This window comes from Canis lupus, chromosome 27 (assembly GCF_003254725.2).
Source record: "Canis lupus dingo isolate Sandy chromosome 27, ASM325472v2, whole genome shotgun sequence".
Classification (NCBI taxonomy): domain Eukaryota; kingdom Metazoa; phylum Chordata; class Mammalia; order Carnivora; family Canidae; genus Canis; species Canis lupus.
Window position 1 is genome coordinate 35938959 of NC_064269.1, and position 6147 is coordinate 35945105.

General features: G+C 38.7%; 1 pseudogene; it reads right to left on the reverse strand.

Moving 5' to 3' along the window:
* Positions 1-5385: 5385 nt before the first annotated feature.
* LOC112665498 (60S ribosomal protein L34-like) lies at positions 5386-5822 on the reverse strand (annotated as a pseudogene).
* Between the last annotated feature and the right edge of the window lie 325 nt (positions 5823-6147).

Genomic DNA, 6147 nt, shown 5'->3' on the forward strand with positions numbered 1-6147 from the left:
TTTCTCTTTTCTTTCCTTCTTTCTCTCCTCTCTTTTCCTCCTTTTCCCAATACAACTTGCTTTTGGCCACTCTGCACTGAGCAAAATGACTAGAAGGAAAACCTCACCTCAAAAGAAAGAATCAGGAACAGTCCTCTCTCCCACAGAGTTACAAAATCTGGATTACAATTCAATGTCAGAAAAAAAAAAAAAAAAAACAATATAAAGTCAGAAAGCCAATTCGGAAGCACTATTATACAGCTACTGGTGGCTCTACAAAAAAGCATTAAGGACTCAAGAGACTTCATGACTGCAGAATTTAGATCCAACAAGGCAGAAATTAAAAATCAATTGAATGAGATGCAATCCAAACTAGAAGTCCTAACGACGAGGGTTAACGAGGTGGAAGAACGAGTGAGTGACATAGAAGACAAGTTGATAGCAAAGAGGGAAACTGAGGAAAAAAGAGACAAACAATTAAAAGATCATGAAGATAGATTAAGGGAAATAAACGACAGCCTGAGGAAGAAAAACTTACGTTTAATTGGTGTTCCCGAGGGTGCCGAAAGGTACAGAGGGCCAGAATATGTATTTGAACAAATTCTAGCTGAAAACTTTCCTAATCTGGGAAGGGAAACAGGCATTCAGATCCAGGAAATAGAGAGATCCCCCCCTAAAATCAATAAAAACCGTTCAACACCTCTACATTTAATAGTGAAGCTTGGAAATTCCAAAGATAAAGAGAAGATCCTTAAAGCAGCAAGACACAAGAAATCCCTGACTTTTATGGGGAGGAGTATTAGGGTAACAGCAGACCTCTCCACAGAGACCTGACAGGCCAGAAAGGGCTGGCAGGATATATTCAGGGTCCTAATTGAGAAGAACATGCAACCAAGAATACTTTATCCAGCAAGGCTCTAATTCAAAATAGAAGGAGAGATAAAGAGCTTCCAAGACAGGCAGCAACTAAAAGAATATGTGACCTCCAAACCAGCTCTGCAAGAAATTTTAAGGGGGACTCTTAAAATTCCCCTTTAAGAAGAAGTTCAGTGGAATATTCCACAAAAACAAGGACTGAATAGATACCATGATGACACTAAACTCATATCTCTCAATAGTAACTCTGAATGTGAACGGGCTTAATGACCCCATCAAAAGGCGCAGGGTTTCAGACTGGATAAAAAAGCAGGACCCATCTATTTGCTGTCTACAAGAGACTCATTTTAGACAGAAGGACACCTACAGCCTGAAAATAAAAGGTTGGAGAACCATTTACCATTCGAATGGTCCTCAAAAGACAGCAGGGGTAGCCATCCTTATATCAGATAAACTAAAATTTACCCCGAAGACTATAGTGAGAGATGAAGAGGGACACTATATCATACTTAAAGGATCTATTCAACAAGAGGACTTAACAATCCTCAGTATATATGCCCTGAATGTGGGAGCTGCCAAATATATAAATCAATTATTAACCAAAGTGAAGAAATAGTTAGATAGTAATACAGTTATACTTGGTGACTTCAATGTAGCTCTTTCTATACTCGATAGGTCTTCTAAGCACAACATCTCCAAGGAAACGAGAGCTTTAAATGATACACTGGACCAGATGGATTTCACAGATATCTACGGAACTTTACATCCAAACTCAACTGAATACAAATTCTTCTCAAGTGCACATGGAACTTTCTCCAGAATAGACCACATATTGGGTCACAAATCGGGTCTGAACCGATACCAAAAGATTGGGATTGTCCCCTGCATATTCTCAGACCATAATGCCTTGAAATTAGAACTAAATCACAACAAGAAGTTTGGAAGGACCTCAAACACGTGGAGGTTAAGGACCATCCTGCTAAAAGATGAAAGGGTCAACCAGGAAATTAAGGAAGAATTAAAAAGATTCATGGAAACTAATGAGAATGAAGATACAACCGTTCAAAATCTTTGGGATGCAGCAAAAGCAGTCCTGAGGGGGAAATACATCGCAATACAAGCATCCATTCAAAAACTGGAAAGAACTCAAATACAAAAGCTAACCTTACACATAAAGGAGCTAGAGAAAAAACAGCAAATAGAGCCTACATCCAAGAGAAGAAGGGAGTTAATAAAGATTCGAGCAGAACTCAACGAAATCGAGACCAGAAGAACTGTGGAACAGATCAACAGAACCAGGAGTTGGTTCTTTGAAAGAATTAATAAGATAGATAAACCATTAGCCAGCCTTATTAAGAAGAAGAGAGAGAAGACTCAAATTAATAAAATCATGAATGAGAAAGGAGAGATCACTACCAACACCAAGGAAATACAAACGATTTTAAAAACATATTATGAACAGCTATACGCCAATAAATTAGGCAATCTAGGAGAAATGTACGCATTCCTGGAAAGCCACAAACTACCAAAACTGGAACAGGAAGAAATAGAAAACCTGAACAGGCCAATAACCAGGGAGGAAATTGAAGCAGTCATCAAAAACCTCCCAAGACACAAGAGTCCAGGGCCAGATGGCTTCCCAGGGGAATTTTATCAAACGTTTAAAGAAGAAACCACACCTATTCTCCTAAAGCTGATTGGAAAGATAGAAAGAGATAGAGTACTTCCAAATTCGTTCTATGAGGCCAGCATCACCTTAATTCCAAAACCAGACAAAGACCCACCAACAAGGAGAATTACAGACCAATATCCCTGATGAACATGGATGCAAAAATTCTCAACAAGATACTGGCCAATAGGATCAACAATACATTAAGAAAATTATTCACCATGACCAAGTAGGATTTATCCCGGGGACACAAGGCTGGTTCAACACCCGTAAAACAATCAATGTGATTCATCATATCAGCAAGAGAAAAAACAAGAACCATATGATCCTCTCATTAGATGCAGAGAAAGCATTTGACAAAATACAGCATCCATTCCTGATCAAAACTCTTCAGAGTGTAGGGATAGAGGGAACATTCCTCGACATCTTAAAAGCCATCTATGAAAAGCCCACAGCAAATATCATTCTCAATGGGGAAGCACTGGGAGCCTTTCCCCTAAGATCAGGAACAAGACAGTTGTGATGTCCACTCTCACCACTGCTGTTCAACATAGTACTGGAAGTCCTAGCCTCAGCAATCAAGCAACAAAAAGACATTAAAGGCATTCAAATTGGCAAAGAAGAAGCCAAACTCTCCCTCTTCGCCGATGACATGATACTACATAGAAAACCCAAAAGTCTCCACCCCAAGATTGCTAGAACTCATACAGCAATTCGGTAGCGTGGCAGGATACAAAATCAATGCCCAGAAATCAGTGGCATTTCTATACACTAACAATGAGCCTGAAGAAAGAGAAATTAAGGAGTCAATCCCATTTACAATTGCACCCAAAAGCATAAGATACCTAGGAATAAACCTAACCAAAGATGTAAAGGATCTATACCCTCAAAACTATAGAACACTTCTGAAAGAAATTGAGGAAGACACAAAGAGATGGAAAAATATTCCATGCTCATGGATTGGCAGAATTAATATTGTGAAAATGTCAATGTTACCCAGGGCAATTTACACGTTTAATGCAATCCCTATCAAATACTATGGACTTTCTTCAGAGAGTTAGAACAAATTATTTTAAGATTTGTGTGGAAGCAGAAAAGACCCCGAATAGCCAGGGGAATTTTAAAAAAGAAAACCGTATCTGGGGGTATCACAATGCCAGATTTCAGGTTGTACTACAAAGCTGTGGTCATCAAGACAGTGTGGTACTGGCACAAAAACAGACACATAGATCAATGGAACAGAATAGAGAACCCAGAATTGGACCCTGAACTTTATGGTCAACTAATATTCGATAAAGGAGAAAAGACTATCCATTGGAAGAAAGACAGTCTCTTCAATAAATGGTGCTGGGAAAATTGGACATCCACATGCAGAAGAATGAAACTAGACCACTCTCTTTCACCATACACAAAGATAAACTCAAAATGGATGAAAGATCTAAATGTGAGACAAGATTCCATCAAAATCCTAGAGAAGAACACCGGCAACACCCTTTTTGAACTCGGCCACAGTAACTTCTTGCAAGATACATCCACGAAGGCAAAAGAAACAAAAGCAAAAATGAACTATTGGGACTTCATCAAGATAAGAAGCTTTTGCACAGAAAAGGATGCAGTCAACAAAACTAAAAGACAACCTACAGAATGGGAGAAGATATTTGCAAATGACATATCAGATAAAGGGCTAGTTTCCAAGATCTATAAAGAACTCCTTAAACTCAACACCAAAGAAACAAACAATCCAATCATGAAATGAGCAAAAGACATGAACAGAAATCTCACAGAGGAAGACATAGACATGGCCAACATGCATATGAGAAAATGCTCTGCATCACTTGCCATCAGGGAAATACAAATCAAAACCACAATGAGATACCACCTCACACCAGTGAGAATGGGGAAAATTAACAAGGCAGGAAACAACAAATGTTGGAGAGGATGCGGAGAAAAGGGAACCCTCTTACACTGTTGGTGGGAATGTGAACTGGTGCAGCCACTCTGGAAAACTGTGTGGAGGTTCCTCAAAGAGTTAAAAATAGACCTGCCCTACGACCCAGCAATTGCACTGTTGGGGATTTACCCCAAAGATACAAATGCAATGAAACGCCGGGACACCTGCACCCCGATGTTTCTAGCAGCAATGGCCACGATAGCCAAACTGTGGAAGGAGCCTTGGTGTCCAACGAAAGATGAATGGATAAAGAAGATGTGGTTTATGTGTACAATGGAATATTACTCAGCTATTAGAAATGACAAATACCCACCGTTTACTTCAACGTGGATCGACCTGGAGGGTATTATGCTGAGTGAAGTAAGTCAGTCGGAGAAGGACAAACATTATATGTTCTCATTCATTTGGGGAATATAAATAATAGTGAAAGGGAATATAAGGGAAGGGAGAAGAAATGTGTGGGAAATATCAGAAAGGGAGACAGAACGTAAAGACTGCTAACTCTGGGAAACGAACTAGGGGTGGCGGGAGGGGAGGAGGGCGGGGGGTGGGAGTGAATGGGTGACGGGCACTGGGGGTTTATTCTGTATGTTAGTAAATTGAACACCAATAAAAAATAAATCTAAAAAATAAAAAAGTACATGTTTGCTGTGATTATGCATAGATATGTGAGTTTTTGTATTATTTTACTTACATATTTTTGAAGATTTATTTATTTATTCTGAGAGAGTGAGAAAAAAAAAACACAGGCAGGAGGGGCAAAGGGAGAAGGAAAGAGACTCTTAGGCAGTCTCCATGCACTAAGCACAGAACTCCACACTGGGCTGGATCTCATGACCCTGAGATCTTGACCTGAGCCAAAACCAAGAGTTGTATGTTTAACAAACTGCACTACCCAAGGATCCTCTACTTACATATTTAATACTTTTTTTTTTGCCTTTGGATTTTTTTTGCTACTCAACAATACTTCATTTTTTTTAAATTTAGCTTTCTGACTCTGTGCTTGTGCCATCAACACTGTGACAATGATTTTCTGCTCCTCAGGAAAAAAAGCATGTTCAATCCTGTCATGAACACATTTAGCACACATGGAATCACCATAAGCCATGCTCACACATTTTGTTTGTTTGTTTGTTTGTTTGTTTGTTTTAGACAATCTTATAAGAACTGTAGGTCTCCTAGTATGAACTATGGTGTGGCATGGGCACACACCACATCCAGATATTGGTGCTTGCTCAACCTTCTTGGTATAAAAGTAAATGATTCTATTACCATGGGTTTGGGACAGATTAGTTTTGTTAGTGATATGTTGGACAGCCTACCATAGTATGTCAAACACTGAACCATTCTGAATGCCTATAGATGCCATCCCCTTTAATTCCTATTTTATATGGTTTTGAATAGAAAGAAATTTGCTTAAATTAGTATCATAAATTTGGCAGAAAATGCTTTCAATTGGCACTAACTACCAAAAAGAAGATGATGACAAAGAAAGAAAGAAAGAAAGAAAGAAAGAAAGAAAGAAAGAAAAGAAAGAAAAGAAAGAAAAGAAAGAAAAGAAAGAAAAGAAGAAAGAAAGAAAGAAAGAAAGAAAGGAAGAAGAAGAAGAAGAAGAAGAAGAAGAAGAAGAAGAAGAAGAAGAAGAAGAAGAAGAAGAGGCATAGAAATGGGA